General features: G+C 54.1%; 21 non-coding genes across 21 annotated transcripts; all 21 read left to right on the forward strand.

Annotated features, from left to right (window-relative positions):
* Window positions 1–448: 448 nt before the first annotated feature.
* On the forward strand, window positions 449–521 carry trnak-uuu (transfer RNA lysine (anticodon UUU)). The gene has a single exon. It is a non-coding gene; the product is annotated as a tRNA-Lys (tRNA).
* A 1,094-nt stretch (window positions 522–1,615) lies between these two features.
* trnak-uuu (transfer RNA lysine (anticodon UUU)) lies at window positions 1,616–1,688 on the forward strand. The gene has a single exon. It is a non-coding gene; the product is annotated as a tRNA-Lys (tRNA).
* A 1,094-nt stretch (window positions 1,689–2,782) lies between these two features.
* On the forward strand, window positions 2,783–2,855 carry trnak-uuu (transfer RNA lysine (anticodon UUU)). The gene has a single exon. It is a non-coding gene; the product is annotated as a tRNA-Lys (tRNA).
* Window positions 2,856–3,949: 1,094 nt separating this feature from the next.
* Window positions 3,950–4,022, forward strand: trnak-uuu (transfer RNA lysine (anticodon UUU)). Its single transcript has one exon. It is a non-coding gene; the product is annotated as a tRNA-Lys (tRNA).
* A 1,094-nt stretch (window positions 4,023–5,116) lies between these two features.
* On the forward strand, window positions 5,117–5,189 carry trnak-cuu (transfer RNA lysine (anticodon CUU)). Its single transcript has one exon. It is a non-coding gene; the product is annotated as a tRNA-Lys (tRNA).
* Window positions 5,190–6,283: 1,094 nt separating this feature from the next.
* Window positions 6,284–6,356, forward strand: trnak-uuu (transfer RNA lysine (anticodon UUU)). The gene has a single exon. It is a non-coding gene; the product is annotated as a tRNA-Lys (tRNA).
* A 1,095-nt stretch (window positions 6,357–7,451) lies between these two features.
* Window positions 7,452–7,524, forward strand: trnak-uuu (transfer RNA lysine (anticodon UUU)). The gene has a single exon. It is a non-coding gene; the product is annotated as a tRNA-Lys (tRNA).
* Window positions 7,525–8,618: 1,094 nt separating this feature from the next.
* Window positions 8,619–8,691, forward strand: trnak-uuu (transfer RNA lysine (anticodon UUU)). Its single transcript has one exon. It is a non-coding gene; the product is annotated as a tRNA-Lys (tRNA).
* A 1,094-nt stretch (window positions 8,692–9,785) lies between these two features.
* Window positions 9,786–9,858, forward strand: trnak-cuu (transfer RNA lysine (anticodon CUU)). The gene has a single exon. It is a non-coding gene; the product is annotated as a tRNA-Lys (tRNA).
* A 1,094-nt stretch (window positions 9,859–10,952) lies between these two features.
* trnak-uuu (transfer RNA lysine (anticodon UUU)) lies at window positions 10,953–11,025 on the forward strand. Its single transcript has one exon. It is a non-coding gene; the product is annotated as a tRNA-Lys (tRNA).
* Window positions 11,026–12,119: 1,094 nt separating this feature from the next.
* trnak-uuu (transfer RNA lysine (anticodon UUU)) lies at window positions 12,120–12,192 on the forward strand. Its single transcript has one exon. It is a non-coding gene; the product is annotated as a tRNA-Lys (tRNA).
* A 1,094-nt stretch (window positions 12,193–13,286) lies between these two features.
* On the forward strand, window positions 13,287–13,359 carry trnak-cuu (transfer RNA lysine (anticodon CUU)). The gene has a single exon. It is a non-coding gene; the product is annotated as a tRNA-Lys (tRNA).
* A 1,094-nt stretch (window positions 13,360–14,453) lies between these two features.
* Window positions 14,454–14,526, forward strand: trnak-uuu (transfer RNA lysine (anticodon UUU)). The gene has a single exon. It is a non-coding gene; the product is annotated as a tRNA-Lys (tRNA).
* A 1,095-nt stretch (window positions 14,527–15,621) lies between these two features.
* On the forward strand, window positions 15,622–15,694 carry trnak-uuu (transfer RNA lysine (anticodon UUU)). The gene has a single exon. It is a non-coding gene; the product is annotated as a tRNA-Lys (tRNA).
* A 1,094-nt stretch (window positions 15,695–16,788) lies between these two features.
* Window positions 16,789–16,861, forward strand: trnak-uuu (transfer RNA lysine (anticodon UUU)). The gene has a single exon. It is a non-coding gene; the product is annotated as a tRNA-Lys (tRNA).
* A 1,094-nt stretch (window positions 16,862–17,955) lies between these two features.
* Window positions 17,956–18,028, forward strand: trnak-cuu (transfer RNA lysine (anticodon CUU)). Its single transcript has one exon. It is a non-coding gene; the product is annotated as a tRNA-Lys (tRNA).
* Window positions 18,029–19,122: 1,094 nt separating this feature from the next.
* On the forward strand, window positions 19,123–19,195 carry trnak-uuu (transfer RNA lysine (anticodon UUU)). The gene has a single exon. It is a non-coding gene; the product is annotated as a tRNA-Lys (tRNA).
* A 1,095-nt stretch (window positions 19,196–20,290) lies between these two features.
* Window positions 20,291–20,363, forward strand: trnak-uuu (transfer RNA lysine (anticodon UUU)). Its single transcript has one exon. It is a non-coding gene; the product is annotated as a tRNA-Lys (tRNA).
* Window positions 20,364–21,457: 1,094 nt separating this feature from the next.
* On the forward strand, window positions 21,458–21,530 carry trnak-uuu (transfer RNA lysine (anticodon UUU)). The gene has a single exon. It is a non-coding gene; the product is annotated as a tRNA-Lys (tRNA).
* A 1,084-nt stretch (window positions 21,531–22,614) lies between these two features.
* Window positions 22,615–22,687, forward strand: trnak-uuu (transfer RNA lysine (anticodon UUU)). Its single transcript has one exon. It is a non-coding gene; the product is annotated as a tRNA-Lys (tRNA).
* Window positions 22,688–23,781: 1,094 nt separating this feature from the next.
* trnak-uuu (transfer RNA lysine (anticodon UUU)) lies at window positions 23,782–23,854 on the forward strand. Its single transcript has one exon. It is a non-coding gene; the product is annotated as a tRNA-Lys (tRNA).
* The last annotated feature ends 872 nt before the right edge of the window (window positions 23,855–24,726 follow it).

Raw genomic sequence — 24,726 nt, forward strand, 5'->3', positions numbered from 1 at the left:
ATCTTCCTTGTTTTGGAGCTGATGGTGATGTGGCAGTGCGTGTGGGAGTGTCGGTGCCTGCGGCTTGTGTTCGGGTGGATTGTGTCGAGCAGAGAGTGGATGCTGGGGGTAGGGACTGTGCGTGGTGTTGGAGGGATGATGATGAGGCCGTCTCATGAGCACCGTTCTTACTTTGGCGGTGCTGTGTTGTAAGCTTGCTGATGGCTTTGACGGTGCCAGAGGTGTGTGTTGAGGAGGGTTGTTACAGTAGAGAGAGGTCGGGGCGGCAATGGAATGGGGGTGATGAAGAGAGACAGCGGTTTGGAATCGGCCCTGCACAGTCGGGGCTGCCCGTCTTTCCTACTGAATTGTGTGGATTGTGTCAGAATGGCTGCGCGAGAGTGTGAAGCGCGAACGTCTTTTCCAGCTCAAGCAGGAAAAGCCGCAGCAGGGCGGCGGCTTGCCACGAGCCCGGGTAGCTCAGTCGGTAGAGCATCAGACTTTTAATCTGAGGGTCCAGGGTTCAAGTCCCTGCTCGGGCGGGTCGCTTTTAAATTGCACTGCCACGGGACAACAGCGAAGGCGTAGTGCGAGCAAATCAGACTGAATGGCCCTCACATTGTGGCGGTGGGAAGCAAGCACAGGCCACTTTTGCCTGCATTTCCGAAATGTGGCAGTTGCTGCCAAACTCGCGGTGTTTCTCCCGCAAAGCGTGGCTTCTGTTTGAATTGAACTCTTTCAGGTCCTCCAAATGTGCGTCATCAGAAATTAGCATCGAATCCCTCGACTGTGGAAACAGGCTCCCGACTCTCCCAGTAGTATCCCCCACACACCCAAACCCCTACCGCATGACTCTATTTACCCCGAACAAATGCACCGAACCTACACATCCCTGAAAACAATGGGCAATTTAGCATGGCCAGAACACCTGACCTGCACACCTTTGGACTGTGGGAGGAAACCGGATCCGTCCGACGAAATCCACGCAGACACGGGTAGAATGTGCAAACTGCACACAGGTAGTCGCCCGAGGCTCGAATCCGACAAGGGTCCGTGGCGCTGGGAGGCAGCAGTGAAATCCTGATTCTATTTGCACGTGCTGAAGCTTCGATTTATGGACACTGCTGTCATCGATGGTCTGCTTTTTTAAAATCAAGTCAGACACTTCAAACGGAACCTTTCATGCACATCTTCCTTGTTTTGGAGCTGATGGTGATGTGGCAGTGCGTGTGGGAGTGTCGATGCCTGCGGCTTGTGTTCGGGTGGATTGTGTCGAGCAGAGAGTGGATGCTGGGGGTAGGGACTGTGCGTGGTGTTGGAGGGATGATGATGAGGCCGTCTCATGAGCACCGTTCTTACTTTGGCGGTGCTGTGTTGTAAGCTTGCTGATGGCTTTGACGGTGCCAGAGGTGTGTGTTGAGGAGGGTTGTTACAGTAGAGAGAGGTCGGGGCGGCAATGGAATGGGGGTGATGAAGAGAGACAGCGGTTTGGAATCGGCCCTGCACAGTCGGGGCTGCCCGTCTTTCCTACTGAATTGTGTGGATTGTGTCAGAATGGCTGCGCGAGAGTGTGAAGCGCGAACGTCTTTTCCAGCTCAAGCAGGAAAAGCCGCAGCAGGGCGGCGGCTTGCCACGAGCCCGGGTAGCTCAGTCGGTAGAGCATCAGACTTTTAATCTGAGGGTCCAGGGTTCAAGTCCCTGCTCGGGCGGGTCGCTTTTAAATTGCACTGACACGGGACAACAGCGAAGGCGTAGTGCGAGCAAATCAGACTGAATGGCCCTCACATTGTGGCGGTGGGAAGCAAGCACAGGCCACTTTTGCCTGCATTTCCGAAATGTGGCAGTTGCTGCCAAACTCGCGGTGTTTCTCCCGCAAAGCGTGGCTTCTGTTTGAATTGATCTCTTTCAGGTCCTCCAAATGTGCGTCATCAGAAATTAGCATCGAATCCCTCGACTGTGGAAACAGGCTCCCGACTCTCCCAGTAGTATCCCCCACACACCCAAACCCCTACCGCATGACTCTACTTACCCCGAACAAATGCACCGAACCTACACATCCCTGAAAACAATGGGCAATTTAGCATGGCCAGAACACCTGACCTGCACACCTTTGGACTGTGGGAGGAAACCGGATCCGTCCGACGAAATCCACGCAGACACGGGTAGAATGTGCAAACTGCACACAGGTAGTCGCCCGAGGCTCGAATCCGACAACGGTCCGTGGCGCTGGGAGGCAGCAGTGAAATCCTGATTCTATTTGCACGTGCTGAAGCTTCGATTTATGGACACTGCTGTCATCGATGGTCTGCTTTTTTAAAATCAAGTCAGACACTTCAAACGGAACCTTTCATGCACATCTTCCTTGTTTTGGAGCTGATGGTGATGTGGCAGTGCGTGTGGGAGTGTCGGTGCCTGCGGCTTGTGTTCGGGTGGATTGTGTCGAGCAGAGAGTGGATGCTGGGGGTAGGGACTGTGCGTGGTGTTGGAGGGATGATGATGAGGCCGTCTCATGAGCACCGTTCTTACTTTGGCGGTGCTGTGTTGTAAGCTTGCTGATGGCTTTGACGGTGCCAGAGGTGTGTGTTGAGGAGGGTTGTTACAGTAGAGAGAGGTCGGGGCGGCAATGGAATGGGGGTGATGAAGAGAGACAGCGGTTTGGAATCGGCCCTGCACAGTCGGGGCTGCCCGTCTTTCCTACTGAATTGTGTGGATTGTGTCAGAATGGCTGCGCGAGAGTGTGAAGCGCGAACGTCTTTCCCAGCTCAAGCAGGAAAAGCCGCAGCAGGGCGGCGGTTTGCCACGAGCCCGGGTAGCTCAGTCGGTAGAGCATCAGACTTTTAATCTGAGGGTCCAGGGTTCAAGTCTCGGCTCGGGCGGGTCGCTCTAAAATTGCACTGACACGGGACAACAGCGTAGGCGTAGGGCGAGCAAATCAGACTGAATGGCCGTCACATTGTGGCGGTGGGAAGCAAGCACAGGCCACTTTTGCCTGCATTTCCGAAATGTGGCAGTTGCTGCCAAACTCGCGGTGTTTCTCCCGCAAAGCGTGGCTTCTGTTTGAATTGATCTCTTTCAGGTCCTCCAAATGTGCGTCATCAGAAATTAGCATCGAATCCCTCGACTGTGGAAACAGGCTCCCGACTCTCCCAGTAGTATCCCCCACACACCCAAACCCCTACCGCATGACTCTATTTACCCCGAACAAATGCACCGAACCTACACATCCCTGAAAACAATGGGCAATTTAGCATGGCCAGAACACCTGACCTGCACACCTTTGGACTGTGGGAGGAAACCGGATCCGTCCGACGAAATCCACGCAGACACGGGTAGAATGTGCAAACTGCACACAGGTAGTCGCCCGAGGCTCGAATCCGACAACGGTCCGTGGCGCTGGGAGGCAGCAGTGAAATCCTGATTCTATTTGCACGTGCTGAAGCTTCGATTTATGGACACTGCTGTCATCGATGGTCTGCTTTTTTAAAATCAAGTCAGACACTTCAAACGGAACCTTTCATGCACATCTTCCTTGTTTTGGAGCTGATGGTGATGTGGCAGTGCGTGTGGGAGTGTCGGTGCCTGCGGCTTGTGTTCGGGTGGATTGTGTCGAGCAGAGAGTGGATGCTGGGGGGAGGGACTGTGCGTGGTGTTGGAGGGATGAATGTGAGGCCGTCTCATGAGCACCGTTCTTACTTTGGCGGTGCTGTGTTGTAAGCTTGCTGATGGCTTTGACGGTGCCAGAGGTGTGTGTTGAGGAGGGTTGTTACAGTAGAGAGAGGTCGGGGCGGCAATGGAATGGGGGTGATGAAGAGAGACAGCGGTTTGGAATCGGCCCTGCACAGTCGGGGCTGCCCGTCTTTCCTACTGAATTGTGTGGATTGTGTCAGAATGGCTGCGCGAGAGTGTGAAGCGCGAACGTCTTTTCCAGCTCAAGCAGGAAAAGCCGCAGCAGGGCGGCGGCTTGCCACGAGCCCGGGTAGCTCAGTCGGTAGAGCATCAGACTTTTAATCTGAGGGTCCAGGGTTCAAGTCCCTGCTCGGGCGGGTCGCTTTTAAATTGCACTGACACGGGACAACAGCGAAGGCGTAGTGCGAGCAAATCAGACTGAATGGCCCTCACATTGTGGCGGTGGGAAGCAAGCACAGGCCACTTTTGCCTGCATTTCCGAAATGTGGCAGTTGCTGCCAAACTCGCGGTGTTTCTCCCGCAAAGCGTGGCTTCTGTTTGAATTGATCTCTTTCAGGTCCTCCAAATGTGCGTCATCAGAAATTAGCATCGAATCCCTCGACTGTGGAAACAGGCTCCCGACTCTCCCAGTAGTATCCCCCACACACCCAAACCCCTACCGCATGACTCTATTTACCCCGAACAAATGCACCGAACCTACACATCCCTGAAAACAATGGGCAATTTAGCATGGCCAGAACACCTGACCTGCACACCTTTGGACTGTGGGAGGAAACCGGATCCGTCCGACGAAATCCACGCAGACACGGGTAGAATGTGCAAACTGCACACAGGTAGTCGCCCGAGGCTCGAATCCGACAACGGTCCGTGGCGCTGGGAGGCAGCAGTGAAATCCTGATTCTATTTGCACGTGCTGAAGCTTCGATTTATGGACACTGCTGTCATCGATGGTCTGCTTTTTTAAAATCAAGTCAGACACTTCAAACGGAACCTTTCATGCACATCTTCCTTGTTTTGGAGCTGATGGTGATGTGGCAGTGCGTGTGGGAGTGTCGGTGCCTGCGGCTTGTGTTCGGGTGGATTGTGTCGAGCAGAGAGTGGATGCTGGGGGTAGGGACTGTGCGTGGTGTTGGAGGGATGAATGTGAGGCCGTCTCATGAGCACCGTTCTTACTTTGGCGGTGCTGTGTTGTAAGCTTGCTGATGGCTTTGACGGTGCCAGAGGTGTGTGTTGAGGAGGGTTGTTACAGTAGAGAGAGGTCGGGGCGGCAATGGAATGGGGGTGATGAAGAGAGACAGCGGTTTGGAATCGGCCCTGCACAGTCGGGGCTGCCCGTCTTTCCTACTGAATTGTGTGGATTGTGTCAGAATGGCTGCGCGAGAGTGTGAAGCGCGAACGTCTTTTCCAGCTCAAGCAGGAAAAGCCGCAGCAGGGCGGCGGCTTGCCACGAGCCCGGGTAGCTCAGTCGGTAGAGCATCAGACTCTTAATCTGAGGGTCCAGGGTTCAAGTCCCGGCTCGGGCGGGTCGCTTTTAAATTGCACTGACACGGGACAACAGCGAAGGCGTAGTGCGAGCAAATCAGACTGAATGGCCCTCACATTGTGGCGGTGGGAAGCAAGCACAGGCCACTTTTGCCTGCATTTCCGAAATGTGGCAGTTGCTGCCAAACTCGCGGTGTTTCTCCCGCAAAGCGTGGCTTCTGTTTGAATTGATCTCTTTCAGGTCCTCCAAATGTGCGTAATCAGAAATTAGCATCGAATCCCTCGACTGTGGAAACAGGCTCCCGACTCTCCCAGTAGTATCCCCCTCACACCCAAACCCCTACCGCATGACTCTATTTACCCCGAACAAATGCACCGAACCTACACATCCCTGAAAACAATGGGCAATTTAGCATGGCCAGAACACCTGACCTGCACACCTTTGGACTGTGGGAGGAAACCGGATCCGTCCGACGAAATCCACGCAGACACGGGTAGAATGTGCAAACTGCACACAGGTAGTCGCCCGAGGCTCGAATCCGACAACGGTCCGTGGCGCTGGGAGGCAGCAGTGAAATCCTGATTCTATTTGCACGTGCTGAAGCTTCGATTTATGGACACTGCTGTCATCGATGGTCTGCTTTTTTAAAATCAAGTCAGACACTTCAAACGGAACCTTTCATGCACATCTTCCTTGTTTTGGAGCTGATGGTGATGTGGCAGTGCGTGTGGGAGTGTCGGTGCCTGCGGCTTGTGTTCGGGTGGATTGTGTCGAGCAGAGAGTGGATGCTGGGGGTAGGGACTGTGCGTGGTGTTGGAGGGATGATGATGAGGCCGTCTCATGAGCACCGTTCTTACTTTGGCGGTGCTGTGTTGTAAGCTTGCTGATGGCTTTGACGGTGCCAGAGGTGTGAGTTGAGGAGGGTTGTTACAGTAGAGAGAGGTCGGGGCGGCAATGGAATGGGGGTGATGAAGAGAGACAGCGGTTTGGAATCGGCCCTGCACAGTCGGGGCTGCCCGTCTTTCCTACTGAATTGTGTGGATTGTGTCAGAATGGCTGCGCGAGAGTGTGAAGCGCGAACGTCTTTTCCAGCTCAAGCAGGAAAAGCCGCAGCAGGGCGGCGGTTGGCCACGAGCCCGGGTAGCTCAGTCGGTAGAGCATCCGACTTTTAATCTGAGGGTCCAGTGTTCAAGTCCCTGCTCGGGCGGGTCGCTTTTAAATTGCACTGCCACGGGACAACAGCGAAGGCGTAATGCGAGCAAATCAGACTGAATGGCCCTCACATTGTGGCGGTGGGAAGCAAGCACAGGCCACTTTTGCCTGCATTTCCGAAATGTGGCAGTTGCTGCCAAACTCGCGGTGTTTCTCCCGCAAAGCGTGGCTTCTGTTTGAATTGATCTCTTTCAGGTCCTCCAAATGTGCGTAATCAGAAATTAGCATCGAATCCCTCGACTGTGGAAACAGGCTCCCGACTCTCCCAGTAGTATCCCCCACACACCCAAACCCCTACCGCATGACTCTATTTACCCCGAACAAATGCACCGAACCTACACATCCCTGAAAACAATGGGCAATTTAGCATGGCCAGAACACCTGACCTGCACACCTTTGGACTGTGGGAGGAAACCGGATCCGTCCGACGAAATCCACGCAGACACGGGTAGAATGTGCAAACTGCACACAGGTAGTCGCCCGAGGCTCGAATCCGACAACGGTCCGTGGCGCTGGGAGGCAGCAGTGAAATCCTGATTCTATTTGCACGTGCTGAAGCTTCGATGTATGGACACTGCTGTCATCGATGGTCTGCTTTTTTTAAAATCAAGTTAGACACTTCAAACGGAACCTTTCATGCACATCTTCCTTGTTTTGGAGCTGATGGTGATGTGGCAGTGCGTGTGGGAGTGTCGGTGCCTGCGGCTTGTGTTCGGGTGGATTGTGTCGAGCAGAGAGTGGATGCTGGGGGTAGGGACTGTGCGTGGTGTTGGAGGGATGATGATGAGGCCGTCTCATGAGCACCGTTCTTACTTTGGCGGTGCTGTGTTGTAAGCTTGCTGATGGCTTTGACGGTGCCAGAGGTGTGTGTTGAGGAGGGTTGTTACAGTAGAGAGAGGTCGGGGCGGCAATGGAATGGGGGTGATGAAGAGAGACAGCGGTTTGGAATCGGCCCTGCACAGTCGGGGCTGCCCGTCTTTCCAACTGAATTGTGTGGATTGTGTCAGAATGGCTGCGCGAGAGTGTGAAGCGCGAACGTCTTTTCCAGCTCAAGCAGGAAAAGCCGCAGCAGGGCGGCGGCTGGCCACGACCCCGGGTAGCTCAGTCGGTAGAGCATCAGACTTTTAATCTGAGGGTCCAGGGTTCAAGTCCCTGCTCGGGCGGGTCGCTTTTAAATTGCACTGCCACGGGACAACAGCGAAGGCGTAGTGCGAGCAAATCAGACTGAATGGCCCTCACATTGTGGCGGTGGGAAGCAAGCACAGGCCACTTTTGCCTGCATTTCCGAAATGTGGCAGTTGCTGCCAAACTCGCGGTGTTTCTCCCGCAAAGCGTGGCTTCTGTTTGAATTGATCTCTTTCAAGTCCTCCAAATGTGCGTAATCAGAAATTAGCATCGAATCCCTCGACTGTGGAAACAGGCTCCCGACTCTCCCAGTAGTATCCCCCACACACCCAAACCCCTACCGCATGACTCTATTTACCCCGAACAAATGCACCGAACCTACACATCCCTGAAAACAATGGGCAATTTAGCATGGCCAGAACACCTGACCTGCACACCTTTGGACTGTGGGAGGAAACCGGATCCGTCCGACGAAATCCACGCAGACACGGGTAGAATGTGCAAACTGCACACAGGTAGTCGCCCGAGGCTCGAATCCGACAAGGGTCCGTGGCGCTGGGAGGCAGCAGTGAAATCCTGATTCTATTTGCACGTGCTGAAGCTTCGATTTATGGACACTGCTGTCATCGATGGTCTGCTTTTTTAAAATCAAGTCAGACACTTCAAACGGAACCTTTCATGCACATCTTCCTTGTTTTGGAGCTGATGGTGATGTGGCAGTGCGTGTGGGAGTGTCGGTGCCTGCGGCTTGTGTTCGGGTGGATTGTGTCGAGCAGAGAGTGGATGCTGGGGGTAGGGACTGTGCGTGGTTTTGGAGGGATGATGATGAGGCCGTCTCATGAGCACCGTTCTTACTTTGGCGGTGCTGTGTTGTAAGCTTGCTGATGGCTTTGACGGTGCCAGAGGTGTGTGTTGAGGAGGGTTGTTACAGTAGAGAGAGGTCGGGGCGGCAATGGAATGGGGGTGATGAAGAGAGACAGCGGTTTGGAATCGGCCCTGCACAGTCGGGGCTGCCCGTCTTTCCTACTGAATTGTGTGGATTGTGTCAGAATGGCTGCGCGAGAGTGTGAAGCGCGAACGTCTTTTCCAGCTCAAGCAGGAAAAGCCGCAGCAGGGCGGCGGCTTGCCACGAGCCCGGGTAGCTCAGTCGGTAGAGCATCAGACTTTTAATCTGAGGGTCCAGGGTTCAAGTCCCTGCTCGGGCGGGTCGCTTTTAAATTGCACTGACACGGGACAACAGCGAAGGCGTAGTGCGAGCAAATCAGACTGAATGGCCCTCACATTGTGGCGGTGGGAAGCAAGCACAGGCCACTTTTGCCTGCATTTCCGAAATGTGGCAGTTGCTGCCAAACTCGCGGTGTTTCTCCCGCAAAGCGTGGCTTCTGTTTGAATTGATCTCTTTCAGGTCCTCCAAATGTGCGTAATCAGAAATTAGCATCGAATCCCTCGACTGTGGAAACAGGCTCCCGACTCTCCCAGTAGTATCCCCCACACACCCAAACCCCTACCGCATGACTCTATTTACCCCGAACAAATGCACCGAACCTACACATCCCTGAAAACAATGGGCAATTTAGCATGGCCAGAACACCTGACCTGCACACCTTTGGACTGTGGGAGGAAACCGGATCCGTCCGACGAAATCCACGCAGACACGGGTAGAATGTGCAAACTGCACACAGGTAGTCGCCCGAGGCTCGAATCCGACAACGGTCCGTGGCGCTGGGAGGCAGCAGTGAAATCCTGATTCTATTTGCACGTGCTGAAGCTTCGATTTATGGACACTGCTGTCATCGATGGTCTGCTTTTTTAAAATCAAGTCAGACACTTCAAACGGAACCTTTCATGCACATCTTCCTTGTTTTGGAGCTGATGGTGATGTGGCAGTGCGTGTGGGAGTGTCGGTGCCTGCGGCTTGTGTTCGGGTGGATTGTGTCGAGCAGAGAGTGGATGCTGGGGGTAGGGACTGTGCGTGGTGTTGGAGAGATGAATGTGAGGCCGTCTCATGAGCACCGTTCTTACTTTGGCGGTGCTGTGTTGTAAGCTTGCTGATGGCTTTGACGGTGCCAGAGGTGTGTGTTGAGGAGGGTTGTTACAGTAGAGAGAGGTCGGGGCGGCAATGGAATGGGGGTGATGAAGAGAGACAGCGGTTTGGAATCGGCCCTGCACAGTCGGGGCTGCCCGTCTTTCCTACTGAATTGTGTGGATTGTGTCAGAATGGCTGCGCGAGAGTGTGAAGCGCGAACGTCTTTTCCAGCTCAAGCAGGAAAAGCCGCAGCAGGGCGGCGGCTTGCCACGAGCCCGGGTAGCTCAGTCGGTAGAGCATCAGACTCTTAATCTGAGGGTCCAGGGTTCAAGTCCCGGCTCGGGCGGGTCGCTTTTAAATTGCACTGACACGGGACAACAGCGAAGGCGTAGTGCGAGCAAATCAGACTGAATGGCCCTCACATTGTGGCGGTGGGAAGCAAGCACAGGCCACTTTTGCCTGCATTTCCGAAATGTGGCAGTTGCTGCCAAACTCGCGGTGTTTCTCCCGCAAAGCGTGGCTTCTGTTTGAATTGATCTCTTTCAGGTCCTCCAAATGTGCGTAATCAGAAATTAGCATCGAATCCCTCGACTGTGGAAACAGGCTCCCGACTCTCCCAGTAGTATCCCCCACACACCCAAACCCCTACCGCATGACTCTATTTACCCCGAACAAATGCACCGAACCTACACATCCCTGAAAACAATGGGCAATTTAGCATGGCCAGAACACCTGACCTGCACACCTTTGGACTGTGGGAGGAAACCGGATCCGTCCGACGAAATCCACGCAGACACGGGTAGAATGTGCAAACTGCACACAGGTAGTCGCCCGAGGCTCGAATCCGACAAGGGTCCGTGGCGCTGGGAGGCAGCAGTGAAATCCTGATTCTATTTGCACGTGCTGAAGCTTCGATTTATGGACACTGCTGTCATCGATGGTCTGCTTTTTTAAAATCAAGTCAGACACTTCAAACGGAACCTTTCATGCACATCTTCCTTGTTTTGGAGCTGATGGTGATGTAGCAGTGCGTGTGGGAGTGTCGGTGCCTGCGGCTTGTGTTCGGGTGGATTGTGTCGAGCAGAGAGTGGATGCTGGGGGTAGGGACTGTGCGTGGTGTTGGAGGGATGATGATGAGGCCGTCTCATGAGCACCGTTCTTACTTTGGCGGTGCTGTGTTGTAAGCTTGCTGATGGCTTTGACGGTGCCAGAGGTGTGAGTTGAGGAGGGTTGTTACAGTAGAGAGAGGTCGGGGCGGCAATGGAATGGGGGTGATGAAGAGAGACAGCGGTTTGGAATCGGCCCTGCACAGTCGGGGCTGCCCGTCTTTCCTACTGAATTGTGTGGATTGTGTCAGAATGGCTGCGCGAGAGTGTGAAGCGCGAACGTCTTTCCCAGCTCAAGCAGGAAAAGCCGCAGCAGGGCGGCGGTTTGCCACGAGCCCGGGTAGCTCAGTCGGTAGAGCATCAGACTTTTAATCTGAGGGTCCAGGGTTCAAGTCTCGGCTCGGGCGGGTCGCTCTAAAATTGCACTGACACGGGACAACAGCGTAGGCGTAGGGCGAGCAAATCAGACTGAATGGCCGTCACATTGTGGCGGTGGGAAGCAAGCACAGGCCACTTTTGCCTGCATTTCCGAAATGTGGCAGTTGCTGCCAAACTCGCGGTGTTTCTCCCGCAAAGCGTGGCTTCTGTTTGAATTGATCTCTTTCAGGTCCTCCAAATGTGCGTCATCAGAAATTAGCATCGAATCCCTCGACTGTGGAAACAGGCTCCCGACTCTCCCAGTAGTATCCCCCACACACCCAAACCCCTACCGCATGACTCTATTTACCCCGAACAAATGCACCGAACCTACACATCCCTGAAAACAATGGGCAATTTAGCATGGCCAGAACACCTGACCTGCACACCTTTGGACTGTGGGAGGAAACCGGATCCGTCCGACGAAATCCACGCAGACACGGGTAGAATGTGCAAACTGCACACAGGTAGTCGCCCGAGGCTCGAATCCGACAAGGGTCCGTGGCGCTGGGAGGCAGCAGTGAAATCCTGATTCTATTTGCACGTGCTGAAGCTTCGATTTATGGACACTGCTGTCATCGATGGTCTGCTTTTTTAAAATCAAGTCAGACACTTCAAACGGAACCTTTCATGCACATCTTCCTTGTTTTGGAGCTGATGGTGATGTGGCAGTGCGTGTGGGAGTGTCGGTGCCTGCGGCTTGTGTTCGGGTGGATTGTGTCGAGCAGAGAGTGGATGCTGGGGGGAGGGACTGTGCGTGGTGTTGGAGGGATGAATGTGAGGCCGTCTCATGAGCACCGTTCTTACTTTGGCGGTGCTGTGTTGTAAGCTTGCTGATGGCTTTGACGGTGCCAGAGGTGTGTGTTGAGGAGGGTTGTTACAGTAGAGAGAGGTCGGGGCGGCAATGGAATGGGGGTGATGAAGAGAGACAGCGGTTTGGAATCGGCCCTGCACAGTCGGGGCTGCCCGTCTTTCCTACTGAATTGTGTGGATTGTGTCAGAATGGCTGCGCGAGAGTGTGAAGCGCGAACGTCTTTTCCAGCTCAAGCAGGAAAAGCCGCAGCAGGGCGGCGGCTTGCCACGAGCCCGGGTAGCTCAGTCGGTAGAGCATCAGACTTTTAATCTGAGGGTCCAGGGTTCAAGTCCCTGCTCGGGCGGGTCGCTTTTAAATTGCACTGACACGGGACAACAGCGAAGGCGTAGTGCGAGCAAATCAGACTGAATGGCCCTCACATTGTGGCGGTGGGAAGCAAGCACAGGCCACTTTTGCCTGCATTTCCGAAATGTGGCAGTTGCTGCCAAACTCGCGGTGTTTCTCCCGCAAAGCGTGGCTTCTGTTTGAATTGATCTCTTTCAGGTCCTCCAAATGTGCGTCATCAGAAATTAGCATCGAATCCCTCGACTGTGGAAACAGGCTCCCGACTCTCCCAGTAGTATCCCCCACACACCCAAACCCCTACCGCATGACTCTACTTACCCCGAACAAATGCACCGAACCTACACATCCCTGAAAACAATGGGCAATTTAGCATGGCCAGAACACCTGACCTGCACACCTTTGGACTGTGGGAGGAAACCGGATCCGTCCGACGAAATCCACGCAGACACGGGTAGAATGTGCAAACTGCACACAGGTAGTCGCCCGAGGCTCGAATCCGACAACGGTCCGTGGCGCTGGGAGGCAGCAGTGAAATCCTGATTCTATTTGCACGTGCTGAAGCTTCGATTTATGGACACTGCTGTCATCGATGGTCTGCTTTTTTAAAATCAAGTCAGACACTTCAAACGGAACCTTTCATGCACATCTTCCTTGTTTTGGAGCTGATGGTGATGTGGCAGTGCGTGTGGGAGTGTCGGTGCCTGCGGCTTGTGTTCGGGTGGATTGTGTCGAGCAGAGAGTGGATGCTGGGGGTAGGGACTGTGCGTGGTGTTGGAGGGATGAATGTGAGGCCGTCTCATGAGCACCGTTCTTACTTTGGCGGTGCTGTGTTGTAAGCTTGCTGATGGCTTTGACGGTGCCAGAGGTGTGTGTTGAGGAGGGTTGTTACAGTAGAGAGAGGTCGGGGCGGCAATGGAATGGGGGTGATGAAGAGAGACAGCGGTTTGGAATCGGCCCTGCACAGTCGGGGCTGCCCGTCTTTCCTACTGAATTGTGTGGATTGTGTCAGAATGGCTGCGCGAGAGTGTGAAGCGCGAACGTCTTTTCCAGCTCAAGCAGGAAAAGCCGCAGCAGGGCGGCGGCGTGCCACGAGCCCGGGTAGCTCAGTCGGTAGAGCATCAGACTCTTATTCTGAGGGTCCAGGGTTCAAGTCCCGGCTCGGGCGGGTCTCTTTTAAATTGCACTGACACGGGACAACAGCGAAGGCGTAGTGCGAGCAAATCAGACTGAATGGCCCTCACATTGTGGCGGTGGGAAGCAAGCACAGGCCACTTTTGCCTGCATTTCCGAAATGTGGCAGTTGCTGCCAAACTCGCGGTGTTTCTCCCGCAAAGCGTGGCTTCTGTTTGAATTGATCTCTTTCAGGTCCTCCAAATGTGCGTAATCAGAAATTAGCATCGAATCCCTCGACTGTGGAAACAGGCTCCCGACTCTCCCAGTAGTATCCCCCTCACACCCAAACCCCTACCGCATGACTCTATTTACCCCGAACAAATGCACCGAACCTACACATCCCTGAAAACAATGGGCAATTTAGCATGGCCAGAACACCTGACCTGCACACCTTTGGACTGTGGGAGGAAACCGGATCCGTCCGACGAAATCCACGCAGACACGGGTAGAATGTGCAAACTGCACACAGGTAGTCGCCCGAGGCTCGAATCCGACAACGGTCCGTGGCGCTGGGAGGCAGCAGTGAAATCCTGATTCTATTTGCACGTGCTGAAGCTTCGATTTATGGACACTGCTGTCATCGATGGTCTGCTTTTTTAAAATCAAGTCAGACACTTCAAACGGAACCTTTCATGCACATCTTCCTTGTTTTGGAGCTGATGGTGATGTGGCAGTGCGTGTGGGAGTGTCGGTGCCTGCGGCTTGTGTTCGGGTGGATTGTGTCGAGCAGAGAGTGGATGCTGGGGGTAGGGACTGTGCGTGGTGTTGGAGGGATGATGATGAGGCCGTCTCATGAGCACCGTTCTTACTTTGGCGGTGCTGTGTTGTAAGCTTGCTGATGGCTTTGACGGTGCCAGAGGTGTGAGTTGAGGAGGGTTGTTACAGTAGAGAGAGGTCGGGGCGGCAATGGAATGGGGGTGATGAAGAGAGACAGCGGTTTGGAATCGGCCCTGCACAGTCGGGGCTGCCCGTCTTTCCTACTGAATTGTGTGGATTGTGTCAGAATGGCTGCGCGAGAGTGTGAAGCGCGAACGTCTTTTCCAGCTCAAGCAGGAAAAGCCGCAGCAGGGCGGCGGTTGGCCACGAGCCCGGGTAGCTCAGTCGGTAGAGCATCCGACTTTTAATCTGAGGGTCCAGTGTTCAAGTCCCTGCTCGGGCGGGTCGCTTTTAAATTGCACTGCCACGGGACAACAGCGAAGGCGTAATGCGAGCAAATCAGACTGAATGGCCCTCACATTGTGGCGGTGGGAAGCAAGCACAGGCCACTTTTGCCTGCATTTCCGAAATGTGGCAGTTGCTGCCAAACTCGCGGTGTTTCTCCCGCAAAGCGTGGCTTCTGTTTGAATTGATCTCTTTCAGGTCCTCCAAATGTGCGTAATCAGAAATTAGCATCGAATCCCTCGACTGTGGAAACAGGCTCCCGACTCTCCCAGTAGTATCCCCCACACACCCAAACCCCTACCGCATGACTCTATTTACCCCGAACAAATGCACCGAACCTACACATCCCTGAAAACAATGGGCAATTTAGCATGGCCAGAACACCTGACCTGCACACCTTTGGACTGTGGGAGGAAACCGGATCCGTCCGACGAAATCCACGCAGACACGGGTAGAATGTGCAAACTGCACACAGGTAGTCGCCCGAGGCTCGAATCCGACAAGGGTCCGTGGCGCTGGGAGGCAGCAGTGAAATCCTGATTCTATTTGCACGTGCTGAAGCTTCGATGTATGGACACTGCTGTCATCGATGGTCTGCTTTTTTTAAAATCAAGTTAGACACTTCAAACGGAACCTTTCATGCACATCTTCCTTGTTTTGGAGCTGATGGTGATGTGGCAGTGCGTGTGGGAGTGTCGGTGCCTGCGGCTTGTGTTCGGGTGGATTGTGTCGAGCAGAGAGTGGATGCTGGGGGTAGGGACTGTGCGTGGTGTTGGAGGGATGATGATGAGGCCGTCTCATGAGCACCGTTCTTACTTTGGCGGTGCTGTGTTGTAAGCTTGCTGATGGCTTTGACGGTGCCAGAGGTGTGTGTTGAGGAGGGTTGTTACAGTAGAGAGAGGTCGGGGCGGCAATGGAATGGGGGTGATGAAGAGAGACAGCGGTTTGGAATCGGCCCTGCACAGTCGGGGCTGCCCGTCTTTCCAACTGAATTGTGTGGATTGTGTCAGAATGGCTGCGCGAGAGTGTGAAGCGCGAACGTCTTTTCCAGCTCAAGCAGGAAAAGCCGCAGCAGGGCGGCGGCTGGCCACGACCCCGGGTAGCTCAGTCGGTAGAGCATCAGACTTTTAATCTGAGGGTCCAGGGTTCAAGTCCCTGCTCGGGCGGGTCGCTTTTAAATTGCACTGCCACGGGACAACAGCGAAGGCGTAGTGCGAGCAAATCAGACTGAATGGCCCTCACATTGTGGCGGTGGGAAGCAAGCACAGGCCACTTTTGCCTGCATTTCCGAAATGTGGCAGTTGCTGCCAAACTCGCGGTGTTTCTCCCGCAAAGCGTGGCTTCTGTTTGAATTGATCTCTTTCAAGTCCTCCAAATGTGCGTAATCAGAAATTAGCATCGAATCCCTCGACTGTGGAAACAGGCTCCCGACTCTCCCAGTAGTATCCCCCACACACCCAAACCCCTACCGCATGACTCTATTTACCCCGAACAAATGCACCGAACCTACACATCCCTGAAAACAATGGGCAATTTAGCATGGCCAGAACACCTGACCTGCACACCTTTGGACTGTGGGAGGAAACCGGATCCGTCCGACGAAATCCACGCAGACACGGGTAGAATGTGCAAACTGCACACAGGTAGTCGCCCGAGGCTCGAATCCGACAAGGGTCCGTGGCGCTGGGAGGCAGCAGTGAAATCCTGATTCTATTTGCACGTGCTGAAGCTTCGATTTATGGACACTGCTGTCATCGATGGTCTGCTTTTTTAAAATCAAGTCAGACACTTCAAACGGAACCTTTCATGCACATCTTCCTTGTTTTGGAGCTGATGGTGATGTGGCAGTGCGTGTGGGAGTGTCGGTGCCTGCGGCTTGTGTTCGGGTGGATTGTGTCGAGCAGAGAGTGGATGCTGGGGGTAGGGACTGTGCGTGGTTTTGGAGGGATGATGATGAGGCCGTCTCATGAGCACCGTTCTTACTTTGGCGGTGCTGTGTTGTAAGCTTGCTGATGGCTTTGACGGTGCCAGAGGTGTGTGTTGAGGAGGGTTGTTACAGTAGAGAGAGGTCGGGGCGGCAATGGAATGGGGGTGATGAAGAGAGACAGCGGTTTGGAATCGGCCCTGCACAGTCGGGGCTGCCCGTCTTTCCTACTGAATTGTGTGGATTGTGTCAGAATGGCTGCGCGAGAGTGTGAAGCGCGAACGTCTTTTCCAGCTCAAGCAGGAAAAGCCGCAGCAGGGCGGCGGCTTGCCACGAGCCCGGGTAGCTCAGTCGGTAGAGCATCAGACTTTTAATCTGAGGGTCCAGGGTTCAAGTCCCTGCTCGGGCGGGTCGCTTTTAAATTGCACTGACACGGGACAACAGCGAAGGCGTAGTGCGAGCAAATCAGACTGAATGGCCCTCACATTGTGGCGGTGGGAAGCAAGCACAGGCCACTTTTGCCTGCATTTCCGAAATGTGGCAGTTGCTGCCAAACTCGCGGTGTTTCTCCCGCAAAGCGTGGCTTCTGTTTGAATTGATCTCTTTCAGGTCCTCCAAATGTGCGTAATCAGAAATTAGCATCGAATCCCTCGACTGTGGAAACAGGCTCCCGACTCTCCCAGTAGTATCCCCCACACACCCAAACCCCTACCGCATGACTCTATTTACCCCGAACAAATGCACCGAACCTACACATCCCTGAAAACAATGGGCAATTTAGCATGGCCAGAACACCTGACCTGCACACCTTTGGACTGTGGGAGGAAACCGGATCCGTCCGACGAAATCCACGCAGACACGGGTAGAATGTGCAAACTGCACACAGGTAGTCGCCCGAGGCTCGAATCCGACAACGGTCCGTGGCGCTGGGAGGCAGCAGTGAAATCCTGATTCTATTTGCACGTGCTGAAGCTTCGATTTATGGACACTGCTGTCATCGATGGTCTGCTTTTTTAAAATCAAGTCAGACACTTCAAACGGAACCTTTCATGCACATCTTCCTTGTTTTGGAGCTGATGGTGATGTGGCAGTGCGTGTGGGAGTGTCGGTGCCTGCGGCTTGTGTTCGGGTGGATTGTGTCGAGCAGAGAGTGGATGCTGGGGGTAGGGACTGTGCGTGGTGTTGGAGAGATGAATGTGAGGCCGTCTCATGAGCACCGTTCTTACTTTGGCGGTGCTGTGTTGTAAGCTTGCTGATGGCTTTGACGGTGCCAGAGGTGTGTGTTGAGGAGGGTTGTTACAGTAGAGAGAGGTCGGGGCGGCAATGGAATGGGGGTGATGAAGAGAGACAGCGGTTTGGAATCGGCCCTGCACAGTCGGGGCTGCCCGTCTTTCCTACTGAATTGTGTGGATTGTGTCAGAATGGCTGCGCGAGAGTGTGAAGCGCGAACGTCTTTTCCAGCTCAAGCAGGAAAAGCCGCAGCAGGGCGGCGGCTTGCCACGAGCCCGGGTAGCTCAGTCGGTAGAGCATCAGACTCTTAATCTGAGGGTCCAGGGTTCAAGTCCCGGCTCGGGCGGGTCGCTTTTAAATTGCACTGACACGGGACAACAGCGAAGGCGTAGTGCGAGCAAATCAGACTGAATGGCCCTCACATTGTGGCGGTGGGAAGCAAGCACAGGCCACTTTTGCCTGCATTTCCGAAATGTGGCAGTTGCTGCCAAACTCGCGGTGTTTCTCCCGCAAAGCGTGGCTTCTGTTTGAATTGATCTCTTTCAGGTCCTCCAAATGTGCGTAATCAGAAATTAGCATCGAATCCCTCGACTGTGGAAACAGGCTCCCGACTCTCCCAGTAGTATCCCCCACACACCCAAACCCCTACCGCATGACTCTATTTACCCCGAACAAATGCACCGAACCTACACATCCCTGAAAACAATGGGCAATTTAGCATGGCCAGAACACCTGACCTGCACACCTTTGGACTGTGGGAGGAAACCGGATCCGTCCGACGAAATCCACGCAGACACGGGTAGAATGTGCAAACTGCACACAGGTAGTCGCCCGAGGCTCGAATCCGACAAGGGTCCGTGGCGCTGGGAGGCAGCAGTGAAATCCTGATTCTATTTGCACGTGCTGAAGCTTCGATTTATGGACACTGCTGTCATCGATGGTCTGCTTTTTTAAAATCAAGTCAGACACTTCAAACGGAACCTTTCATGCACATCTTCCTTGTTTTGGAGCTGATGGTGATGTAGCAGTGCGTGTGGGAGTGTCGGTGCCTGCGGCTTGTGTTCGGGTGGATTGTGTCGAGCAGAGAGTGGATGCTGGGGGTAGGGACTGTGCGTGGTGTTGGAGGGATGATGATGAGGCCGTCTCATGAGCACCGTTCTTACTTTGGCGGTGCTGTGTTGTAAGCTTGCTGATGGCTTTGACGGTGCCAGAGGTGTGAGTTGAGGAGGGTTGTTACAGTAGAGAGAGGTCGGGGCGGCAATGGAATGGGGGTGATGAAGAGAGACAGCGGTTTGGAATCGGCCCTGCACAGTCGGGGCTGCCCGTCTTTCCTACTGAATTGTGTGGATTGTGTCAGAATGGCTGCGCGAGAGTGTGAAGCGCGAACGTCTTTTCCAGCTCAAGCAGGAAAAGCCGCAGCAGGGCGGCGGTTGGCCACGAGCCCGGGTAGCTCAGTCGGTAGAGCATCCGACTTTTAATCTGAGGGTCCAGTGTTCAAGTCCCTGCTCGGGCGGGTCGCTTTTAAATTGCACTGCCACGGGACAACAGCGAAGGCGAAATGCGAGCAAATCAGACTGAATGGCCCTCACATTGTGGCGGTGGGAAGCAAGCACAGGCCACTTTTGCCTGCATTTCCGAAATGTGGCAGTTGCTGCCAAACTCGCGGTGTTTCTCCCGCAAAGCGTGGCTTCTGTTTGAATTGATCTCTTTCAGGTCCTCCAAATGTGCGTAATCAGAAATTAGCATCGAATCCCTCGACTGTGGAAACAGGCTCCCGACTCTCCCAGTAGTATCCCCCACACACCCAAACCCCTACCGCATGACTCTATTTACCCCGAACAAATGCACCGAACCTACACATCCCTGAAAACAATGGGCAATTTAGCATGGCCAGAACACCTGACCTGCACACCTTTGGACTGTGGGAGGAAACCGGATCCGTCCGACGAAATCCACGCAGACACGGGTAGAATGTGCAAACTGCACACAGGTAGTCGCCCGAGGCTCGAATCCGACAAGGGTCCGTGGCGCTGGGAGGCAGCAGTGAAATCCTGATTCTATTTGCACGTGCTGAAGCTTCGATTTATGGACACTGCTGTCATCGATGGTCTGCTTTTTTTAAAATCAAGTTAGACACTTCAAACGGAACCTTTCATGCACATCTTCCTTGTTTTGGAGCTGATGGTGATGTGGCAGTGCGTGTGGGAGTGTCGGTGCCTGCGGCTTGTGTTCGGGTGGATTGTGTCGAGCAGAGAGTGGATGCTGGGGGTAGGGACTGTGCGTGGTGTTGGAGGGATGATGATGAGGCCGTCTCATGAGCACCGTTCTTACTTTGGCGGTGCTGTGTTGTAAGCTTGCTGATGGCTTTGACGGTGCCAGAGGTGTGTGTTGAGGAGGGTTGTTACAGTAGAGAGAGGTCGGGGCGGCAATGGAATGGGGGTGATGAAGAGAGACAGCGGTTTGGAATCGGCCCTGCACAGTCGGGGCTGCCCGTCTTTCCAACTGAATTGTGTGGATTGTGTCAGAATGGCTGCGCGAGAGTGTGAAGCGCGAACGTCTTTTCCAGCTCAAGCAGGAAAAGCCGAAGCAGGGCGGCGGCTGGCCACGAGCCCGGGTAGCTCAGTCGGTAGAGCATCAGACTTTTAATCTGAGGGTCCAGGGTTCAAGTCCCTGCTCGGGCGGGTCGCTTTTAAATTGCACTGCCACGGGACAACAGCGAAGGCGTAGTGCGAGCAAATCAGACTGAATGGCCCTCACATTGTGGCGGTGGGAAGCAAGCACAGGCCACTTTTGCCTGCATTTCCGAAATGTGGCAGTTGCTGCCAAACTCGCGGTGTTTCTCCCGCAAAGCGTGGCTTCTGTTTGAATTGATCTCTTTCAGGTCCTCCAAATGTGCGTAATCAGAAATTAGCATCGAATCCCTCGACTGTGGAAACAGGCTCCCGACTCTCCCAGTAGTATCCCCCACACACCCAAACCCCTACCGCATGACTCTATTTACCCCGAACAAATGCACCGAACCTACACATCCCTGAAAACAATGGGCAATTTAGCATGGCCAGAACACCTGACCTGCACACCTTTGGACTGTGGGAGGAAACCGGATCCGTCCGACGAAATCCACGCAGACACGGGTAGAATGTGCAAACTGCACACAGGTAGTCGCCCGAGGCTCGAATCCGACAAGGGTCCGTGGCGCTGGGAGGCAGCAGTGAAATCCTGATTCTATTTGCACGTGCTGAAGCTTCGATTTATGGACACTGCTGTCATCGATGGTCTGCTTTTTTAAAATCAAGTCAGACACTTCAAACGGAACCTTTCATGCACATCTTCCTTGTTTTGGAGCTGATGGTGATGTGGCAGTGCGTGTGGGAGTGTCGGTGCCTGCGGCTTGTGTTCGGGTGGATTGTGTCGAGCAGAGAGTGGATGCTGGGGGTAGGGACTGTGCGTGGTTTTGGAGGGATGATGATGAGGCCGTCTCATGAGCACCGTTCTTACTTTGGAGGTGCTGTGTTGTAAGCTTGCTGATGGCTTTGACGGTGCCAGAGGTGTGTGTTGAGGAGGGTTGTTACAGTAGAGAGAGGTCGGGGCGGCAATGGAATGGGGGTGATGAAGAGAGACAGCGGTTTGGAATCGGCCCTGCACAGTCGGGGCTGCCCGTCTTTCCTACTGAATTGTGTGGATTGTGTCAGAATGGCTGCGCGAGAGTGTGAAGCGCGAACGTCTTTTCCAGCTCAAGCAGGAAAAGCCGCAGCAGGACGGCAGCTTGCCACGACCCCGGGTAGCTCAGTCGGTAGAGCATCAGACTTTTAATCTGAGGGTCCAGGGTTCAAGTCCCTGCTCGGGCGGATCGCTTTTAAATTGCACTGCCACGGGACAACAGCGAAGACGGAGTGCGAGCAAATCAGACTGAATGGCCCTCACATTGTGGCGGTGGGAAGCAAGCACAGGCTGCATTTCCGAAATGTGGCGGATGCTGCCAAACTCGCGGTGTTTCTCCCGCAAAGCGTGGCTTCTGTTTGAATTGATCTCTTTCAGGTCCTCCAAATGTGCGTAATCAGAAATTAGCATCGAATCCCTCGACTGTGGAAACAGGCTCCCGACCCTCCCAGTAGTATCCCCCACACACCCAAACCCCTACCGCATGACTCTATTTACCCCGAACAAATGCACCGAGCCTACACATCCCTGAAAACAATGGGCAATTTATCATGGCCAGAACACCTGACCTGCACACCTTTGGACTGTGGGAGGAAACCGGATCCGTCCGACGAAATCCACGCAGACACGGGTAGAATGTGCAAACTGCACACAGGTAGTCGCCCGAGGCTCGAATCCGACAAGGGTCCGTGGCGCTGGGAGGCAGCAGTGAAATCCTGATTCTATTTGCACGTGCTGAAGCTTCGATTTATGGACACTGCTGTCATCGATGGTCTGCTTTTTTAAAATCAAGTCAGACACTTCAAACGGAACCTTTCATGCACATCTTCCTTGTTTTGGAGCTGATGGTGATGTGGCAGTGCGTGTGGGAGTGTCGGTGCCTGCGGCTTGTGTTCGGGTGGATTGTGTCGAGCAGAGAGTGGATGCTGGGGGTAGGGACTGTGCGTGGTTTTGGAGGGATGATGATGAGGCCGTCTCATGAGCACCGTTCTTACTTTGGCGGTGCTGTGTTGTAAGCTTGCTGATGGCTTTGACGGTGCCAGAGGTGTGTGTTGAGGAGGGTTGTTACAGTAGAGAGAGGTCGGGGCGGCAATGGAATGGGGGTGATGAAGAGAGACAGCGGTTTGGAATCGGCCCTGCACAGTCGGGGCTGCCCGTCTTTCCTACTGAATTGTGTGGATTGTGTCAGAATGGCTGCGCGAGAGTGTGAAGCGCGAACGTCTTTTCCAGCTCAAGCAGGAAAAGCCGCAGCAGGGCGGCGACTTGCCACGAGCCCGGGTAGCACAGTCGGTAGAGCATCAGACTTTTAATCTGAGGGTCCAGGGTTCAAGTCCCTGCTCGGGCGGGTCGCTTTTAAATTGCACTGCCACGGGACAACAGCGAAGGCGTAGTGCGAGCAAATCAGACTGAATGGCCCTCACATTGTGGCGGTGGGAAGCAAGCACAGGCCACTTTTGCCTGCATTTCCGAAATGTGGCAGTTGCTGCCAAACTCGCGGTGTTTCTCCCGCAAAGCGTGGCTTCTGTTTGAATTGATCTCTTTCAGGTCCTCCAAATGTGCGTAATCAGAAATTAGCATCGAATCCCTCGACTGTGGAAACAGGCTCCCGACTCTCCCAGTAGTATCCCCCACACACCCAAACCCCTACCGCATGACTCTATTTACCCCGAACAAATGCACCGAACCTACACATCCCTGAAAACAATGGGCAATTTAGCATGGCCAGAACACCTGACCTGCACACCTTTGGACTGTGGGAGGAAACCGGATCCGTCCGACGAAATCCACGCAGACACGGGTAGAATGTGCAAACTGCACACAGGTAGTCGCCCGAGGATCGAATCCGACAAGGGTCCGTGGCGCTGGGAGGCAGCAGTGAAATCCTGATTCTATTTGCACGTGCTGAAGCTTCGATTTATGGACACTGCTGTCATCGATGGTCTGCTTTTTTAAAATCAAGTCAGACACTTCAAACGGAACCTTTCATGCACATCTTCCTTGTTTTGGAGCTGATGGTGATGTGGCAGTGCGTGTGGGAGTGTCGGTGCCTGCGGCTTGTGTTCGGGTGGATTGTGTCGAGCAGAGAGTGGATGCTGGGGGTAGGGACTGTGCGTGGTTTTGGAGGGATGATGATGAGGCCGTCTCATGAGCACCGTTCTTACTTTGGCGGTGCTGTGTTGTAAGCTTGCTGATGGCTTTGACGGTGCCAGAGGTGTGTGTTGAGGAGGGTTGTTACAGTAGAGAGAGGTCGGGGCGGCAATGGAATGGGGGTGATGAAGAGAGACAGCGGTTTGGAATCGGCCCTGCACAGTCGGGGCTGCCCGTCTTTCCTACTGAATTGTGTGGATTGTGTCAGAATGGCTGCGCGAGAGTATGAAGCGCGAACGTCTTTTCCAGCTCAAGCAGGGAAAGCCGCAGCAGGGCGGCGGCTTGCCACGAGCCCGGGTAGCTCAGTCGGTAGAGCATCAGACTTTTAATCTGAGGGTCCAGGGTTCAAGTCCCTGCTCGGGCGGGTCGCTTTTAAATTGCACTGCCACGGGACAACAGCGAAGACGGAGTGCGAGCAAATCAGACTGAATGGCCCTCACATTGTGGCGGTGGGAAGCAAGCACAGGCCACTTTTGCCTGCATTTCCGAAATGTGGCAGATGCTGCCAAACTCGCGGTGTTTCTCCCGCAAAGCGTGGCTTCTGTTTGAATTGATCTCTTTCAGGTCCTCCAAATGTGCGTAATCAGAAATTAGCATCGAATCCCTCGACTGTGGAAACAGGCTCCCGACTCTCCCAGTAGTATCCCCCACACACCCAAACCCCTACCGCATGACTCTATTTACCCCGAACAAATGCACCGAGCCTACACATCCCTGAAAACAATGGGCAATTTAGCATGGCCAGAACACCTGACCTGCACACCTTTGGACTGTGGGAGGAAACCGGATCCGTCCGACGAAATCCACGCAGACACGGGTAGAATGTGCAAACTGCACACAGGTAGTCGCCCGAGGCTCGAATCCGACAAGGGTCCGTGGCGCTGGGAGGCAGCAGTGAAATCCTGATTCTATTTGCACGTGCTGAAGCTTCGATTTATGGACACTGCTGTCATCGATGGTCTGCTTTTTTAAAATCAAGTCAGACACTTCAAACGGAACCTTTCATGCACATCTTCCTTGTTTTGGAGCTGATGGTGATGTGGCAGTGCGTGTGGGAGTGTCGGTGCCTGCGGCTTGTGTTCGGGTGGATTGTGTCGAGCAGAGAGTGGATGCTGGGGGTAGGGACTGTGCGTGGTGTTGGAGGGATGATGATGAGGCCGTCTCATGAGCACCGTTCTTACTTTGGCGGTGCTGTGTTGTAAGCTTGCTGATGGCTTTGACGGTGCCAGAGGTGTG

Source organism: Chiloscyllium plagiosum, unplaced genomic scaffold, assembly GCF_037043375.1.
Source record: "Chiloscyllium plagiosum isolate Xiang-an unplaced genomic scaffold, Cpla_swu_hap1 HiC_scaffold_28, whole genome shotgun sequence".
In the NCBI taxonomy this organism is placed as follows: Eukaryota; Metazoa; Chordata; class Chondrichthyes; order Orectolobiformes; family Hemiscylliidae; genus Chiloscyllium; species Chiloscyllium plagiosum.